Genomic DNA, 20892 nt, shown 5'->3' with positions numbered 1-20892 from the left:
TCCTAAAAGCTGTTCTGGATATATCACTTTCTTTCACTTTCAACTGATGGTATCCAGAGCGCAGGTCTATCTTAGAGAACACTGTTGCCTCCTTTAACTGATCAAATAGATCATCTATTCTGGGAAGAGGGTACTTATTCTTAATTGTCACTTTGTTCGGCGCTCTATAATCGATGCACATCCGCATAGATCCATCTTTCTTCTTAACGAACAACACCGGAGCTCCCCATGGTGAATTATTAGGGAAAATGAAACCTTTGTCAAGTAGCTCCTGGAGTTGTTCTTGTAGCTCTTTCAGCTCTGCTGGAGACATCCGGTACGGAGCTTTTGAAATTGGACTAGTGCCAGGAACCAACTCAATTTCAAACTTCACTTCTCGTTTGGGAGGTAGTCCAAGTAGCTCTTCTGGAAATACCTTCGGATACTCACAGACTACCCGAACATCTTCCTGCTTGGGTCCTTTTTGTTCTTCTGTATTCACAATGTGTGCAAGAAAACTAGCACACCCTTTAGCTAACATTTACTGAGCTGTTAGGGAAGAGAGGAATTTCTGAGTCTTCCTCTTCGGCACTCCCATAAACTCAAAGGATGGTTCACCTTCTAGGCTGAAAATCACTTTCCTTCTGCGGCAGTCCATCGAAGCGATGTACTTACTAAGAAAATCCATACCCAGAATAACGTCAAAATCCTGCATCGCTAGGACTACTAAATTAACATATAGCTCTCGGTCTGAAATTTTGACTGGTACAACCCCAAGTCACTGGTTGGACTCCATGACTTCCCCAGAAGGTAGGGTTGTCAAGAACTTGGAGTTCATGCTCTATGTAGGCACCTGAAATTCCTTGGCAAAGGGTACTGATACAAAAGAATGGGTCATCCCAGTATCAAATAGTACAGTAGCGACATGCTGAAAAATAACTACTTGACCTATTACGACCGTGGAGGCACTGGCAGCTTCCCCTTTAGTGATGGAGAATACTCTGGCACTGGCTGAAACTGGTGGGGCCTCCAACCTTCCTTGACTGAGCTGAGGTCCGTCCAGAGTTGCAGGCATGTAGTGTAACTAAGGCTTGTTCCCGTATTGCGCTGTCTGTTGCTGAGGTGCTTTGAGCTTGTTAGGACATGCCTTAGCCAAATGTCCTTCTTGACCACACGAATAACATCCAGTCATACCCAAAAGACAGGCTCCTCGATGTACTCTCCCACATTTAGGACAGGGAGGGAACTTGGCCTGCTTATTTGTTGAACCTCCCTTCTGGTTGCCTCCTATATTCCATCGTTTCCTTTTGTTATCTTTGCCCTTCCAGTTTTGCTTGCTTGCTTGGGGTTTCTGACTCCCTGCTGTCATGTCCTCTATCTTGACCGGCTTGAGTTGTGTTTGTTGTGCCTTGATGCTATTCAGATAGTGATTAGCGACTAATGCCCTGCTGACCAGCTCTTCACCAGTCTGTGGTCGGTGAGTTCCACTACTCATGTTAAGTGCTATTTTTGGCCTCAGCATTCGGAGCATCAGTCTGACTCATTCTTTCTCTGTACTTACTAGCTCTGGGCAGAGACGAGCTAGTCTGTTGAATCTCTTGACTGCTTCTTCTACTGGCAGGTCACCCTGTCTGAATTCTATAAACTCCTCATAATGTTTATTGGTGATCCGTTGACGAAAGAATTCTTCATAAAACTCTGTCTCGAAGTCAGCCCAGCTCATCTGGTTGGTTGCTCTCTTGCTCTTCACCCTCTCCCACCACATACAGGCATCTCCAGATAGGCAGAAAGAGGCACACTTGACCTTCTCGATTTCTGGCCAGTCAAGAAGCTCTATTGCGCTCTCTAGTGTCTTGAACCAAGCCTGGGCATCCTAGGGCTCAGTCGTGCCTGAGAAACTTTTTGGCTTCAGCTTCAGCCACTGTATCAGATATGCTTCTTGTCTTTTAGGTGTTGTGGCGACTTCCAGGGCAGCTGGCGGAACTTTAGTCACCACTGGGGTCTCCACATTGATAGTTGGGGGAGTGGGAGGGACTGGCTACTGATTAGCCATCAGATTGACGATCACTTGTTGCTTCTATGCCACTTGTCTCTGGAGTTGAGCAACAACTTCAGAGAGATTTGGTTCAGCTGCTCTGGGCTCTTCGTTCTCTTGTGCTTGGTCCTCAGTACGAGCGGTACAGGGACGCCCTCTTCTTGACATCTAGTCATGTAGAGAGAGAAAATCTGAAATTGTCTCTATACTGTCTAGACATATATATAAAACATAGAAAGACAAACAAGAACTTTTATCTAGCTTAAGCACATAAAAGCAAATATTTCTAAGGATTTCTCTATACTACAAATAATAAGGAAAGACATACTAAATAAAAGAATTTAGGTACTTTCTTACTTGAAGACGGCAAGGCTGATGCTGATGTGTGTGTGATGCTGGAGAATGGGAACTGCTCTGATACCAACTTGTAACGACCCCACCCTCCTATCTACGTGTCTGTGAGGATGGGGCGTTACTGTACTATTAACTTTACTTAACTAGTGTTGCTCGCATGTTGATAATTATACTTATAACTCTTTTCAAACTCGAAACATGCAGTAAGTAACATCTGGAAACATAAATAACTCATCTAATATATTCTACTCAATTATTTGTTCTCAACTAAAACTATATATTAATCTGAACATGCATGCAACAATAATACAACTCAGATAGCGAAACTAATGTGCATAGCAAATAAAAGGAAGAATTCTAAAACTTAAAATATTCAATGAACAAATCCAGCAACATGAAAGAATAATCCCAACAGTCTAAATACAAAATCTTAATGAATTCTTAAACAAAATCCCAAGGCTTCCATAGTCCAGACATCACACATCCATCCACACCTCCTTGTCGCCTTCCTTCACTATAGCTTTCCTTTTCCTTTATCTGCAGTAAGAGAAAAATGCAACTATAAGCAGATGCTTAGTAAGCGCTATCTAACTCACAAAACTCGAATATGCATGTGAACAAGAAGGAATGTAAAAACTGAATACTTTAAAAGAAATACTACTAATGCTCGTCAAATAGCAAGGAAATCAAAATAGACTGAAATGCTAAACATGTAAAGCTGCTCATGCTCATCTAACAGCAATAAGAAAGTCTAAACATGTAAGAATAAAAGAAACTAAGCTTGCTGATTTTTAAACTCATGGGAAGCTTATTCCATTTGTTCAAAACTTATACTTTTATACTTCAAAATAATAATCTCTTGGGCCCAGGCTTAGTACCATTTGCGCGCTCCCTAATAGAAACTGAGGTAGCGAGCCATCAGTCCTACAAGGGTAAAGACCTTGGTCTTACCAGGGCCAAGACCTCGGAATTGGTAACCTGGATTTATTTAAGGACAACCTCAGAAGTCGGGTACTAGCATCTTCAAATAAAATACTTGTTACTTGTTAATACTTCTAATAAAAGAATACCTAATAAATTAAACAGTAAACTTAAAAAAATATACCGTTCATACTCATTGCATAGCACAATCCGAACCCAAACAACAAGGTTGTTCGTGCCCTTTCTTGGCACAATTCTAAACTGCGCATCATCTCCAAAAGGGTTGTTCATGCTCAATGATTCAACACAAAAACTAAATCTATTTAAGGTCACAGCAAACCTAAAAACTAGAAACTGTTTCATACTTTAAAAATCTAAAAACTAAGGTTATTTGTTCATGATACATGCACCCAAAACCAAGGCATAAAAACCCACGGCATGCTCACCAAAACACATAGTAGTGTATACACATTGCAACTAGAAAGGAATTTGCTACTGGAAATCACTCAAGCATAACCATTCTTCATGCTAAACAAACAAATCCATACTATCTCATGTTCATTGCCTAATAGCCCAGAATGACCGGATTGCACAGCAAACCCAAAAGGGAGCTGCTCGTGCCCTTTTCATTGCTCAAACCAAACTGCCCATTAAAATCCAAAATAGAACAATTCTAACTAAAAATCTGAAACACTACTCACAGAGCCTGAAGAAATACAAACCATATGCCTAACTATACAATTACTTTCTTCCTTTGAGATCCACGGCAGAAACTTCAAAAGCACTGCTCCTTACAACATGCTTCGAAAAAAAAACAAGAAGCTAACATGAATCCGAAACTACTCTTACTACAGGTGAGAAAGCACTTACCCTTGATCTTGAACTTACAACCGAATTAGACTTCTAGGGTTTTGGAGAAGATTGAGATTCCAGCAACTTCTTCACATCTACACGTTCTCCTCGACGAGGTGATAGCGGTGATGTGAAGAACCCTCGGATTGACCCTTGGTCAGCCGCCAGAGATGAAGCCATAGCTCCGGCTTCGTTTCCGCCCGAGAAGAGACCGACGCCACGCGCGAGAGGAGGAGAGGAAATTTAGGTCACGGGGAAAAATAATCCCTAAACTCTTCTCTTATCTCCCTTTATAATACCTAGATATTTCTGTTATCTATTACTGCTTAAATTAATTTCACCCTCTCTTTGATCAGCACGGCCCTGCTGGGTTCCTGGTCATCCGAAATAACTTAAGACTTTGCTTAACTAGAGGTCTCCGGTTCGATCCTCAACTCGACCTCTTTTTGCCTCAAATTCATTTCTTTTGGTAAAAATACCAAACGAACTCTGAAAATTACATAAAAATACTCTAAAAATCTCTAGAATATTTCTAAAGAATTTATAAATATTTTTAATTACTATTAGGACTTGCAATGAGGAAATTTGTGTTGTTACACCTCACGCTGCAAGCTGCCTACGAGACGATACCGAAGTGCTGCAACAACATCCCGACGACCCGAAGCTTCAATTTTCATTTTGCTGTTGTCGGTATAAAGTTCATTTATAGTTAATTTGTACCTAGCTTGTAATAGATTTTATGAATTATAGTTGTTGCCCATCGTAAACGCTCAACGAGCGTGGGCCTTGGCGTAGGAGTCGCCCTAGGCTCCGAACCAAGTAAATCTTGGTGTGCTTTTGTGTGCATTCTTTATTTTATTCTATTGCTTTATAACTCGATTGTTTTACGAATTCGAAAAAAAAAGCCACGAGCGCTATTCACCCCCCCTTTAGCGCTTTCGATCCAACAATTGGTATCAGAGCGGGGTTGCTCTGAATTGATACAACTACCATTCGAGCATTTTTTTTCTTCGCTTTCTCGTTCATATAGGGTAAAAATAAAACCTTACGCCTTTCATTTTTTCCCTCCAAAACTATTTTTAAAAAACTCATTCTCATCTTTTCACCATTAGTCAGCATTAGCGAAATATCACAATTTTAAAAAATTGAAATAATAATTTTTTTAATAATATTTTATTATTATTTTATTTTTTTTTTTAATTCATGAATTTCTATTTCTATCCTTCCATACCGCACTGCTAATCCAGAATCAAGTCCTAGTACATTTTTGCTATTTTTTATGTGTAAGGTTCTTTTAAAATGACATTCCAAGAAGGATTTTGCACCGTCCGACCGCCACTCTTTTCTGGCGAGAACTTTGGATATTGGAAGAACCGAATGGAATACCACCTCAAGACGCAAGTCGAGATGTGAATCATTATCCAGACCAGACTTGAACTTCCATGTGACGACACCGAAAAACTTATCTCATGCATCAACTGGGATTCTAGCACAATGAAAAAAGTTGAAGTCGATGCCAAAGCGACCTGCATGCTACAATGTGGCCTAACCAATGAAGAACTGAACCGCATTGGCCCCTTCACAAGTGCAAAAGAGTTGTGGCAAAAGTTGATTGAACTACACGAGGGCACATTCGACGCTCAAGTAAGTAAGCATAAGTTAATAAATGATTTGTTTGAATTAGATGAGAAGAATGATACTACTTCGGTCGAGGAAGGTATTACGATGGTTGCAGGTACAAGTAAGACAGAGGAACAGATGTTGAAGGCGACATGGTCCGAGTCTTCAGATGAATCCGGGTCCGACGAAGAAGAATCGACAGGCTTCCTCGCATTGCCAGTACAAGTAAACCTTGATGAAACCGAAAGTGAATTAGACATCGAGTCCAAGCGAAGCCACTTATCTGCATCCGTTTCCAAAGGACCAAAACCCACAGTAAGTGCTTTAATGTCTAGTATTAACTTAGATGACTCAGAAAATTTAATTCCGTACTTGCTTAAAAAGTTGGCTAAATCCAACGTCCGGGTTAAGTTGCTCCAAAAGGAGGTAACAGCCCTTAAGGGAGCGACTGACTCGAGTTCTTTAACTGAGTCAATTCAAATTGGAAGTTCAACTCAAGTCTAACAACTTGAGGAAGAAAATTCCAATTTAAAAGCTCAAATTAAAGAACTCAAGAACACGTTGGAACGGTTCACCTTGTGTTCCAAGAATTTGGATTTGAGTCTTGGAAAACAGCGAGCCGTTTACAACAAATCCGGACTTGGATTTAAAACCAACAGAAAATATAAATCATATCTATCTCTAGTTAATAGAAATAATAAAAACACAATTCAAGCATGGGTCCCCAAGTTAAACTTGGTTAATCAAGTTGGACCTTGTCACTATTGGGTCCCCAAGGATCAAGTCTATTACCTTGATAGACCATATCGAGACTATGATCCAGGGGGAGCCAGAAGAGAAACTGTCTTAATAAAAAGATAAAGCGTTAAAAGAATATAATTAAAATTAATTAAAAATTAAATTAAATTAAACAAAATTCAGATTAATTCAAAATTTTAAATCAAATTTATAAATTAAACTCTTACAAAATCTTAAAAATCCAAGGGTAGGCTCCAGAATAGCTGGCACCTCCAAACCTTAATCTACCCGACAAGGGTAACCAAGAGTAGACTACCCGGCAGGGTAATTAAGGTTAGAATAAAAAGGGGCTAAGTTTAACTTGATTCACGGTACTAGTGAAGTATTGGATGATAGTACGTTGGGGAAGCTTAGTCATCGCATGTCTAGGAAGATATGGCTTCGACCTAGTGCATTTGGCTAAGTGGAACTGACCGAAGCTACCCTTTATGGATCCTAATTAGTTAGACCAAGGTTTGTATTAAGTTCAGTGGATAGGACTATTTGGAAAACCTCGAATGCATGGTTACTTTAATGATGTCCAAGTGACTCACCATAGCTCAGAAGTTTATCCAAAAAATGTCCATTTGTTGAGCCCAAAGTTAAACCTGAATCTAACACAAAGTTAAACCAAACCCTAAAAATCAACCAAATTCATCTCACAAAATTATAAGATTCCCTAATTTAAAATTTAGATCGGGTGAGATGACTAAGAATTAAAAATCAAATTATTGATTAAAAAATCAAATCAAATTAAATTAAGAATTAAAAATCATTTTAATCATTTTAAAAATTATTTGACAAATCAATTTAAAACTTCTTTAAAAATAATGTGAAAAGTCTATTAAAAATTTTTTGAAAAAACATTTAAAAATTCTTTAAAAATTATTTGAAAAATATTTTAAAAACTTATTGAAAAATCCTTCAAAAATTATTTAAAAATTATTTCAAAAATCTTTTAAAACTTCTTTAAAAATTACTTGAAAAATCTTTTAAAACTTCTTTAAAAAATATTTGAAAAATCTTTTTAAAATTATTTGAAAAATCTTTTAAAAATTATTTAAAAATTATTTAAAAATTATTTGAAAAATCATTTTAAAACTTCTTTAAAAATTATTTGAAAAATCTTTTAAAAACTTTTTGGAAAATATTTTAAAAATTCTTTAAAAATTATTTAAAATAAATTTTTAAAAGTATTTGAAAAATCTTTTAAAAATTATTTAAAAAATATTTGAAAAATCTTATAAAAATTATTTATAAATTATTTGAAAAATCTTTTAAAACTTCTTTAAAAATTACTTGAAAAATCTTTTAACCTTCTTTAAAATTTATTTGAAAAATCTTTTAAAAATTACTTAAAAGTTATTTTAAAAATCTTTTAAAAATTCTTTAAAAATTATTTAAAAAATCTTTTAAAACTTCTTTAAAAATTATTTGAATTTTTTTTAAAAAATTATTCAAAAATAATTTGAAAAATCATTTTAAAACTTCTTTAAAAATTATTTGAAAAATCTTTTAAAAACTTTTTGAAAAATCTTTTAAAAATTCTTTATAAATTATTTGAAAAATCTTTTGAAAACTTTTTTAAAAATCTTTTAAAAATAATTTAAAAATTATTTGAAAAATATTTTTAAAATTATTTAAAAATTATTTGAAAAATCTTTTAAAACTTCTTTAAAAATTACTTGAAAAATCTTTTAAAACTTCTTTAAAAATTATTCGAGAAATATTTTAAAAATTATTTGAAAAATCTTTTTAAACTTCATTAAAAATTATTTGAAAAATATTTTAAAAATTATTTGAAAAATCTTTTAAAAATTCTTTAAAAAAATTATTTGAAAAATCTTTTAAAACTTCTTTAAAAATTCTTTGAAAAATAATTTTAAAAATTCTTTTAAAAATTATTTGAAAAATCTTTTAGAAATTCTTTAAATACTATTTAAAAAATCTTTTAAAAATTCTTTAAAATAAATTTTCAAATAATTTTTAAAATGATTTTTAAAGAATTTTTAAAAGATTTTTCAAATAATTTTAAATAAAAATCTTAAACATAATCATTTTAAAAATTATTTGAAAAATCTTTTAGAAATTCTTTAAAAATTATTTTAAAATTCTTTAAAATTATTTTCAAATTTCGTTGAAAAATTTATTTGAAAACCATTTAATTTCAAAACCTTTGAAAAATTAATTTCAAAATTACTTAAAACGTCAATTAATTTCAAAATCTTATTCAATTAATTTCAATCAGTTTAAATGGGTTTAAAATATCTGTCAAATTATGATTGCAAATGTTAACTCCTGTTAGTATTTAATATATTCTCAAAAGTTTAATATTTACTCATTTGAAATTCAAAGTTATATTTTCAATAGTTTTATTGAGAAAGTTAAATTTATCTCACACTCACTCATAAGCTAAACATGCCTGAAAACCTAGAATGGGTGAGATGGAAAATTAGGCAAAATATAAAAGACCTATTATATTTTATTCATGCTTGGACTCTAGGACCCTAGGGATTCATGTTTGCATTAATTAAGGGGGAGTGAGCGGAGTCAAGCTAATTATCAAGTAACTCTTGAAAAGCTTTTCAAATTTAATTAAATATCTTTCGAAAAACTTTTCAAATTTAACTCAGTATTAAATGGTCTTTCAAAACTATCTCTAATTTGGCTATATTTTTTTATTATCCCCTATCAAACTCCCTACTTTTCAAACTAAGAATTTAACTAAGTATTTAAAAAAATCCTTATTAAAATCATTTTCTAATTTAAAAAGTTAACTAAATATTTTTTCGAAAGCTTTTCAAATTTAATTAAGTATCTTTCGAACAACTTTAACTAAATCTTCTTCAAAACTACTTCAAAATTTGACTAAGTTTTCTTTGAAAAATAAAGTTAAAATACTTTTTATTTTGACTATGTTATCTATCCTTAAGTGAAGTATTTCTCAAGCGTAATCAAGTTTTCTTTAAACTAAAATTATGTTCCAAACTTAGCTATCTAGCATTTTAAAAGCTAAAAATATAGCTAAGTTGATTTCTTTTCGAAAAATATGTGTTACCCGTCAGGGGGAGTTTAAAATTGAATATTTGTTTTTTTCTTTTCCTAGTTTTCTTTTTGATTTATGTCAAAGGGGGAGAGAGAAAAGTTAAGTAAAGAGTAAACTTAAACATAATCAAAGGGGAAGCATAAAGTTTTTTATTTATGCTCATGTTTAAGTTTCTGTACTTACTGTCATAAGTTTTTTATTTATGCTCATGTTTAAGTTTCTGTATTTATCTGTACTTACTGTCATACTTTTTTACTTAACTTTGAACCGTATTGCCATAATAAAAAAGGGGGAGATTGTTGATGCGGGAAACATCCGACGATCGAACCTATGTTTTGATTATGTCAAAGGGTTCAAAGTTAAGGTGTTTTGGTTACTAATATGTTGAACAAGTTTGTAGAAAAGTCCTAAGAGTACTTAGGCAAAAGTCCTAGCTGCTGTTAGGCAGGTGGAAAACTCTAGGGGGTGGTAACCCTAGGCCAAAGGGGGTGGTAACCCTATGTGGAAAGTCTTGTCGGGTCGAGAGCTTCAGGCAAAAGTCCTGGGGGGGGGGGGGGGGGGTAACCCTAGGTGGAAAGTCCTGGTGTCGTGAACCAGGTGAAAGACTGGACCAGCCGGGAAGCGGAAGTCCAGCAGAAAGTCTGGAAGCCTCGAATACTGAGCAAAAGTCCAGTCGATCTAGAGGATCGCACTAGGATCAGGTAAATCTCCTGAGTGGAGTAGGTGAGGGCGCGTTCCCCGTAGAGGGAACAGTAGGCGTCGGGTCGACCTAGGGTTTCCGGTAGGAAATCCGAAGTCAGACCCGGATAGTCCGACGACTGCCAAGTCTATTATTTATGTGCTAACTTTATTTTGTAGGATTTGTGTTTGGGACTAACACAATTTGCAGGAACAAAGAAGAAACTTAGACCTCAGATGAACAGTGTCCGAGGCACTTCCATGGGGCTTAGAGGCGCCTCGGGTGCTAGCCGAAGCCAGCTGTCCAGAGACGCTGGAGGCGCCTCGTAGGTCACTGGAGGCGCCTTGGAGCAGGCGTTGGAGGCGCCTTAGAGCAGCTTGAAGGCGTCTTCAGTGGGATAAGGTGCGACCAGATCAGAGCTGATCCACGCGTGTGACTCGGCGGCCTGGAGGCGCCTCGGACAGGCTTGGAGGCGCCTCCAGCACTGTTTAAAAGGGGACTTCGACCAGCAGCTTGAAACAATGAATTCTAAGCAATCCTCACGCTGCAAGCTGCCTACGAGATGATCCCGAAGTGCTGCAACAACATCCCGACGACCTAAAGCTTCAATTTCCATTTTGTTGTTGTTGGTATAAAGTTCATTTATAGTTAATTTTTACCTAACTTGTAATAGATTTTACGAATTATAGTTGTTGCCCATCGTAAATGCTCAACGAGCGTGGGCCTTGGAGTAGGAGTCGCCCTAGGCTCCGAACCAAGTAAATCTTGGTGTGCTTTTGTGTTCGTTCTTTATTTTATTCCACTACTTTATAACTCGATAGTTTTACGAATTCGAACGAAAAAGCCACGAGCGCTATTCACCCCCCCCTCTAGTGCTTTCGATCCAACAATGTTTAGTTGTGTTATCTACCAGTACTTGGTGTGTAGATACGGGAGACACTGATCATGTCTGTAATTCATTGCAGGGGTTCCAGAAAACCTGACAACTATATGAAGGGGAAATCACCGTCTATATGGGCACTGCTGCAAAAGTAGCAGCTATTGCAGTGGGAGAATTTTATCCTTTGATAGGAATAAAACATGGATTTTGAGAAATTGTCTTTATGTACCAAGTTTAGAAAGAACTTGATTTCAATTTCTAAACTATTCAAAGAACTTAATATTCTGTCTCTTTTGATAACAGATTATTATCAAGAAAAATAGGGAAGTTATCTGTTCTGGTACATTGGTTGGCAATTTCTAAATCCAAAAACTCTCACGATGCAACAAATAGAAATTAATAACACATCTTCTAACTCTAATAAGAGAAACAACCTTCAGAAATGAACCAATCATATCTTTGGCATCTAAGGCTAGGTCATATTAACTTAAGTAGGATTCAACGGATAATAGTCGATGAACTTTTGGATTCATTGGAGGTGGAAAACTTTCCAACCTGCAAGTCTTACTTGGAAGGAAAAATGACCAAGAGGATTTTTAAGTCTAAGAGGTATAGAGACAAAGATGTGTAAGAATTGGTTCATTTTGATTTGTGTGGACCTATGATTATCCAGGTAAGAGGTGGTTCTGAATATTTCGTCTCTTTCATAGACAACTATTCGATATACGGATACATTTACTTAATGTGCCGCAAGTCTAAGTGCTTTGATGAGTTCAAAGAATACAAGGCTGATGTAAAGAAATGTCAAGGTAAAAGTATCAAGACACTACAGTGAGATCGTAGTGGCGAGTACCTCTTAGGAGAGTTTAGGAGTCCCTTATCAGAAGTCGGGATTCGATCCTAACTATCTGCACCTGGTACACCCCAACAGAATGGTGTGACAGAACGAAGGAACATGACTCTTATGAAAATAGTTAGATCAATGATGAGTTATTTAGAATTACCAAATTCATTTTAGGGATATACTTTGGAAACGAAAGTGAACATAATACCTTCTAAGTCAGAACCCTATACTCCTAGAAAATTGTAGAATGGGCGTAATCCTAGTCTGAAGCATATTCGAATTTGGGGTAGTGCAGCACATGTGCTGAAGGGAGACACTGATAAGTTGGAATTATGAACAGGAGTTCACTTGTTTATGGGTCATCCTAGAGAAACAAAAGGAGATTTTATAGTCTTAAAAAATATCAGAAGGTCATTGTTAGCATCAATGCTTGATTTTTAGAAGAGGACTATATAATGAACCACAAGCCCATGAGTAAAATTGTTCTTAAAGAAGTAATAAAGGACACGTCTAATCTAGTACCAACAGTACAAGATGAGATACCACAAGAAACTGCAACACGTATCACACATGATGCACTATTACAGACAGTGCTTCATCGTAGTGGGAGGGTTGTTAGGCAACCTGAAATATTCATGTTTTTGGGAGAGTCGTCGGACTTGATCCAAGGTAAACATGAACCTGATCCCCGAACATATGACGAAGAACTCCAAGATAAAGATGCAGCATCTTGGTAAAGAGGAATGAATACAGAATTAGAATATATGTATTCTTCTAAAGTCTGGGAGCTTGTAAAATCACCAAATGGTGTAAAAACCATTAGGTCTATAATAGAAAAAGAAGGACAGATGGAAAGGTGGAAACTTTTAAAGCAAGGCTTGTTGAAAAAAGGTATCGATTATGAGGAAACCTTTTCACCGATAGTCATGCTTAAGTCTATCCGGATACTCTTATCTATTGCTGCTCATATGGATTATGAGGTTTGGCAGATGGATGTCAGGATAGCTTTCCTTAACAGAAGTCTTGAAGAAAACATCCATATGAAGCAACCAGGGGGGTTTATTGCAAAGGGCAAAGAGCATCTAGTATGTAAGCTCAATCAGTCTATTTATGGACTGAAGCAAGCTTCAAGGTCTTGAAAATCCGATTTAATGAAGTAATCCAGTCATATGAATTTATTCAATGTCCGGATGTGTCTTGTGTATACAAAAAGTGTGATGGAAACGTTGTGGTATTTCTTGTACTATACGTAGATGACATTTTTTATTGTTGGAAACAATATCAAAGTGTTGTCAGAAGTAAGGGTATGGTTGTCCAAGTAATTCGATATGAAGGACTTGGGAGAATGTGCACATATTCTCGGAATCAAAGTAATAAGGGATCGCATGTAAGATATCGAAAAAATTAATAATAAATGTGAATGGACGAAAAATCTTATTGGATTTTTTGGGGATTTTTAGAAATTTTTCGGGATTTAAACAGAGTCCGTTTGACCCGTTTTGAGGGGATAGATTTGGGGTACGATGGAGGCCTGTTTGAAATCCATTTAAAAGGGAGTTGATTGAGGATTAAACTTAGGGTTAATTAAATTACACCTAAGTTATATTTCTCTTATTTCTCTATTTTTCTCCTCCTTCCCCGGCCGAACTCAATCCTCCCGATCTCCCTTTCCTCTCGCCTCTGCCCGAACCCCCCTCTCCGGCGATTTCTTCCCAGCGACGCCGAGCACGCCACCGCCCGCCGGTGTAACCTCGGCCGAGCCTCCCTCTTCCCTCTCCCTCCTGAGGCATGGAGTCTTTCTTCCTCTCTTCTCCTCTTCACCGCCGGCGCAACCCTCTTTTCTCCTGATCTCGTCGTCGTGCCCTAGATTGTTGATGCCGAATCTCTCTTGTCGAGCTCTCCCGACCAGGCCACGCCACATGGTGTAGCCGGTTCACTGCGAGCACCAGCGACACTGCTCCTTCCCTTCCGGCCAACCGTCGCCGTCCCTTTCCCGCGCCTGATCGCCGACCACCAGAGCTTGACCTTTAATTGCCAACCTAGCTTCAAGATTGATGCTAGGCATGATCCCGGTTCTGATGTGAAGTGTCCGACCAAGCTGGATTGATCCAGCAATGTGACCAAAAGGTGAGATTTGATCTTGTGCTTAACAGGTGTTCGATAAAATGCCTTAAGGGTCTTGTCTTCTCTTTTTGTGCCAGACTAGCTGCGAATTGGTAGGGAAGCTCCATTTCTTTCTCCACAACAACTTCAGATTTCTTTATCAAAGGATGTGGATCAGTCTTAGGTTAAGGTAAGACATAGGTTATTAATTTTTCAGAGGTTGGATTTTATTTCTGGTTTTTGGGAGATTGTGAGTGTGGTTTTGTTTATTGGATTCTAGCAGATACAGTGTTGTATGGTTTCTTCTTGGATTGATGTTCTTGGAAGAATTGGAGTATAGGTTTCTTTTGTAGCATTCAAGCAGAGGCTGCTACCGGATTTACTGGTATACCTCTCAGATAGGTGTGTGTGTTCTCCTGTAGCTTATGGATAGGGAATCATAGTGCTATTGAGCTACTGGATTTGTTGCCATACCTCAAGGTGAGTGTTTTCTAGTGATGTACCTATGGTATTCTCATTAGTATGATGCTAAATTAGGTTTTTTGAGGAATCTAGGGTTTTATGCTTGCTTGAATTATAAGTGGTGAGTAGATGTATTGATTTAACTCATATTGATATTAGATTATGGATTTTTGGATTGGATGAGTTATGGGTTGGATAATTGAAGCATGTTAACAAGAAGAGTTAACTAATTGAATTGGATTAATTCATGAGGAGTTTTGATTGGATTAATTGATGGTTGTGGATTATGTTTGGTTTAGAAGGAGTTGGATTAAGGATGGATTTAATATCGTATTGGATTTGGATCACTAGGTGGAGTTAACATGATCGTTATTGGTATGTGTTGGATTGATTGAGGATTGTTTGGAGGATTAATCAGAGATCAGATTTAGTTGGAGTGATCCTAGTTGGGTTAGGGATTTTATTTAGCTATTTAATCATATGAATTTAGCTAAATGAAATATACGTATTGATTTATGCAGGACCTTGATATGGGACGATTATCACGACGTGAGATTTATTTTGGACACGATCTACAGATAAAAGCGGGTATTTCTTCCTTTGCCTCTATGTATTTTCTTTGAGCTTAGTGCATGGTTGTTGTTTGACGGATTAGGTTACTTTACCTTATATCGTGTTCGGTTGCTGTTTTTCATGCTTGTTACTTTTGCTTGAGCTTAGAGATGATCTATTTAATTCATATACAGTCTCCGCTCTTGATATCTACTCTGTTGTGATTACACGTGTAGAGTATGTCTTGTAGGGATTGTCGGGTTGTTGGTATTACCATGCTGATTGGGTATATGATGTTGACTGTACATAGGTGGAGATGTGTTATAGGAGTTGATCCGGCGGTAAGAATTGGGGGCCCACCCTCCGAAGGGTCCCAGCCTAAGGACGGATGGAGGGCTGGCCCAGCGGATAATGGTCCGAGCGGAGCTATAGATAACCCATCCATGGGCTTGGGTTTCTGACGCCAAGGCAGGAGGATCTAAGGGCCGAGCAGGAGTCCGCTCGGCTGGGACCTAAGGGCCGAGCGGGTGGTCCGCTCGGCCAAGATAAGGGCGAGGGGAGAAAAAGGTGGCCGAGCGGCCTATGCGCTCGGCTCGGGATATGGAATATCGGCAGAAGCATGTCTGATGATTAGGCCGTACATAAGATCGCACGATGGAGGATCTTGCTGTCACATCATGGAAAGGTTGATACAGTAGCAGTATGGCCTCATGGACGCCTTTTCTGACGGGTCCATATCTGGGCATGGCCCTTCTGACAGACCCATGCCTGGGCATGGTCAAACGCAGGTGGCTGCTTTGATTGGCGCGCCCAGGCTTCTTCGAGGGGTCTATATAAGGCCTCCATTTCTTCACCGGAGGTATGCTCGTCTTCATCTTGAGGCTACCTTCTTGTCATTCCTCGCCTGACTTGAGCGTCGGAGGACCGTCGCCGGGACGCCCCTCCCGGCTCGGTTTTGTTGCAGGTTCGCCGGAGTACTCGAAGATCCAGCAGAGAGCGCCACGTGCCCAGCGTCCGCTGACTCTTGGTTCGGACAGGATCAGGAGTCATCTTGTTGACCGTGCATTTACATGGGGTGTGTACATACGTATTTGTCATGTACTTTTGGAGGAGTTGTGTTGATTGTATGTTTGGGGTATATACACATGTCTGTTGTGTTTTTATTGGAGGATACATGTTGATTGTTCTTATATTTTTGTGTACATGTGTCTGGTGGGATAAAGTTCCCCGTGGAGGACAAAGTAGGAGAAGTGCGGGGAGATCAGCTAGCAGCTCGGCGGTGCTATATAGAGATGATCCGAGCAGAGGCTTCTTCCGCTCGGAAGGCTCCCCGAATTGAGAGATGAAAAGTCAAAGGAGCGAATATAAGGCAGTATCATCGTAGCGCGAAGGCCCCCGAGCCGATCGGTCGGGAGGTTTATATGGTTAAGACTTGTAAGCAAATAACCCGTGCCGTTCGGCCGGAAGTAAATTGGTCTAGCCAAGCGCTCGAGGAACGAAGGCCCCGCGCCGTTCGGCCGGAGGTAAATGGGTCGAGCCAAGTGCTCGAGAATCGAAGGCCCCGTACCATTCGGACGGAGGTATATTATCCGAGCCAAAATACTCGGCGAAGTAGATCCTGAGCCTTTCGGCCAGGAGGGCATTATCCAAGCTGGGTGAAAGGCAAAGAGCTACGCCGAACGGAAGTGTCAAAATTAGCCTTAACGGCCGTCTAGCCCAGACGTTAAACCGTAGAGCCGCGCCGACCGGCTATAAATATCCGCGCCGTCTAGCCCAGACGTTAAACCGTAGAGCCGCGCCGACCGGCTATAAATATCCGCGCCGCCTAGCCCAGACGTTAAAGATCGAGAGCCGCGCCGACCGGCTATAAATATCCGCGCCGTCTAGCCCAGACGTTAAACCGTAGAGCCGCGCCGACCGGCTATAAATATCCGCGCCGTCTAGCCCAGACGTTAAACCGTAAAGCCGCGTTAAATATCCGTCTAGCCCAGACGTTAAACCGAAGAGCGCCGACCGGCTATAAATATCCGCGCCGACGAGCACCGTTAAAGATCGAGAGCCGCACCGACCGGCTATAAATATCCGCGCCGTCTAGCCCGAAGATCGAGAGCCGCGCCGACCGGCTATAAATAATCGCGCCGACGAGCACCGTCGTTAAAGATCGAGAGCCGCGCCGACCGGCTATAAATATCCGCGCCGACGAGCTCCGTCGTTAAAGATCAAGAGACGAGCCGGCGTCTATAAATCCCCGAGCGGAAGACCGACGAGCACCGTCGTTAAAGATCGAGAGCCGCGCCGACCGGCTATAAATATCCGCGCCGTCTAGCCCAGACGTTAAACCGTAGAGCCGCACCGACCGGCTATAAATAATCGCGCCGACGAGCACCGTCGTTAAAGATCGAGAGCCGCACCGACCGGCTATAAATATCCGCGCCGTCTAGCCCAGACGTTAAACCGTAGAGCCGCGCCGACCGGCTATAAATATCCGCGCCGACGAGCACCGTCGTTAAAGATCGAGAGCCGCGCCGACCGGCTATAAATATCCGTGCCGACGAGCACCGTCGTTAAAGATCGAGAGCCGCGCCGACCGGCTATAAATATCCGCGCCGACGAGCACCGTCGTTAAAGATCGAGAGCCGCGCCGACCGGCTATAAATATCCGCGCCGTCTAGCCAGACGTTAAACGAGAGCCGCGCCGACCGGCTATAAATATCCGCGCCGACGAGCACCGTCGTTAAAGATCGAGAGCCGCGCCGACCGGCTATAAATATCCGCGCCGACGAGCTCCGTCGTTAAAGATCAAGAGACGAGCCGGCGTCTATAAACCCTCCGAGCGGAAGACCGACGAGCTCCGTCGTTAAAGATCAAGAGACGAGCCGGCGTCTATAAATCCCCGAGCGGAAGACCGTCGAGCACCGACGTTAAAAATCGAGAGACGAGCCGGCATCTATAAATCCCCGAGCGGAAGATCGACGAGCACCGTCGTTAAACATCGAGAGCCGCGCCGATCGGCTCTAAATAATCGCGCCGACGAGCACCGTCGTTAAAGATCGAGAGCCGCGCCGACCGGCTATAAATATCCGCGCCGACGAGCTCCGTCGTTAAAGATCAAGAGACGAGCCGGCGTCTATAAATCCCCGAGCGGAAGACCGACGAGCACCGTCGTTAAAGATCGAGAGCCGCGCCGACCGGCTATAAATATCCGCGCCGTCTAGCCCAGACGTTAAACCGTAGAGCCGCGCCGACCGGCTATAAATAATCGCGCCGACGAGCACCGTCGTTAAAAACCGTAGAGCCGCGCCGACCGGCTATAAATAATCGCGCCGACGAGTTAAGAGAGCCGCCGACCGGCTATAATATCCGCTACCGACGAGCACCGCCGTTAAAGATCGAGAGCCCGACCGGCTATAAATAATCGCGCCGACGAGCACCGTCGTTAAAGATCGAGAGCCGCGCCGACCGGCTATAAATATCCGCGCCGACGAGCACCGTCGTTAAAGATCGAGAGCCGCGCCGACCGGCTATAAATATCCGCGCCGTCTAGCCCAGACGTTAAACCGTAGAGCCGCGCCGACCGGCTATAAATATCCGCGCCGACGAGCACCGTCGTTAAAGATCGAGAGCCGCGCCGACGGGCTATAAATATCCGCGCCGACGAGCTCCGTCGTTAAAGATCAAGAGATGAGCCGGCGTCTATAAACCCTCCGAGCGGAAGACCGACGAGCTCCGTCGTTAAAGATCAAGAGACGAGCCGGCGTCTATAAATCCCCGAGCGGAAGACCGTCGAGCACCGACGTTAAAAATCGAGAGACGAGCCGGCATCTATAAATCCCCGAGCGGAAGATCGACGAGCACCGTCGTTAAACATCGAGAGCCGCGCCGATCGGCTCTAAATAATCGCGCCGACGAGCACCGTCGTTAAAGATCGAGAGCCCCACCGATCATGATTGTTCGCAAGTACCAGATTGATTGACCCGATCGGCCGTCGGTTTGCGAACACTTCGCATTCACTGAAGGCAATTATTATAGCCAAGCGCTAAACGATTCTGAGGAAATAAGTCAATTGGTTAACCCGATCGGCCGTTTAGTAGGAAGCTAGGGGAGTCCAACTGATGCTACGAATACGCAGCAACACGCTAAAACGAGACAATGAAGGGCAAACAAAAAAATACAAGCAAAGAAACATAAGGACGCCGAACGGCACGTACAGAAATTTTTGCATCCGCTGAGCGGATGAAATACAGAAAGCACTTGAAACAACTCGCCTCACTCTGGGTCTTCAAAATTAAAGAAGGCGTCCGGGATATCATCAATCATGGCCGCCAGGTCGGAGGCTGGAATGTGCATTTCCTCGGGAAGGTGGCCACCCTTCTTCAAGTACGCCATGGTGACCTTGACCGCCTCGAGGAAAGTTGAGGAGACGTTGCCACCGAATTTTGCGCCGAACCGCTCCGAGCGGAGGTATTCTTGGCGCGCTGCAGCTAGGCGACTCGGCTCTCCCTCTTTATATTTTCTGAGGGCCGCTCGGGAAGCGGTTAAGGTGTCTTGTACAGCCTTCAAGTCCACCTCGGCCTTTGTGCGCTCTGCCGAACGGATCTCCCGCTCGGCATTCAGCTCGGCCTCTAGTTTCTTAGATTGCTGATCTAGGGCCCGGACTTCGACTTTCATTTTATCCAGATCAGCAATCGCTCGCCTCTTCTGGCCACTGGCGCGCTTCACGTCCCCGTCCCGTTTCTTCACCAAGTCTTCGAGTCGGGCCACCTCCGCAGCCAGATCGGCAGCCTTCTTCTGTTCGGCCTCGAGGGTTTGTTTCCCCCGCTCGGCCGACGGACCCCCCGACAATTGAAGTTTTTCCAGGAGACCCTCCAGCTCGGCTAGCCGACGGCTAGTGGCGATTTGCTCAGCCCAGCGCTGTAAAGGAAATAACGAAATCAGGAATCAAATAGTGGCATGGAACAGGAAGAAAAATGAATACCTGAGTGGCCTGTTGCATGTTGTTGTCGCCGAGCTGCTTGGGCGTCATGAGGGCCGCTTGAATCTGCGCGTCCTCAAAAAGCTTGGCAAGCGGACCCGTCAAGGTTATTTCGTGAACGGGACTTGAGGGCCGATCGGCGGACAGTAAATATTCCTCCGAGGGGAATCGGAGGGGGGTCTTGATGGTTGGGTGGCGGTCGGCACTTCTTGATTCGCGGCCGCTGTGGAGGACTCCCTATGGTGGAAGTTTCGTCCAACCGATGTAAGCGGCGACGAGTCCGGGAGGAGAGTCGGAAGGCTGCGCGGAGGCGATGCCACTGGAGTCCGCGTGCGATCGGACGAAGTAACGCCGATCGGCTCGTGTGGTTCCCCCTCTTGGGGTGGCGGAGGACCGGAGTCTCTTCGACGTTTTCGCCGAAGTTCTAGCGGTGGATCCCCGGCCTGGGGGACTCCCAGCTCTGCTGGAGCAGAGGAAACAGGATCCGCCTCAACCTCCGTTGAAGCGGCTGAGGTGACTTCTGTTTCAGGGGCCGACTGCGTCCCCCCCTCTCCTGTAGCTGCCGGGCGGCTGGGGATAAGACCCCGCTCGGCGAGTTCTCTTTTAGTCGCCGCTTCGATTTCCACGGACTTCAACTTCAGATGATCGGTGGCCTTGGAGCGCCACATGACTTCAGCTGCAGTAAAAGAAATTAAAATCAATTAGACAAAAAAGACTAAGAGTAAAGAATCCTTACTCATGCGGATGGGGAGGTTTGCCCGAACGGGAGACAATCCGAAAATATACAACACCCCCTTGAGAAGCAACTGGTCGATC

The sequence above is a fragment of the Zingiber officinale genome, chromosome 11A (assembly GCF_018446385.1).
Source record: "Zingiber officinale cultivar Zhangliang chromosome 11A, Zo_v1.1, whole genome shotgun sequence".
Classification (NCBI taxonomy): Eukaryota; Viridiplantae; Streptophyta; class Magnoliopsida; order Zingiberales; family Zingiberaceae; genus Zingiber; species Zingiber officinale.
The sequence above is the reverse complement of the archived record's forward strand: the minus strand, read 5'-3'. Positions refer to the sequence as shown.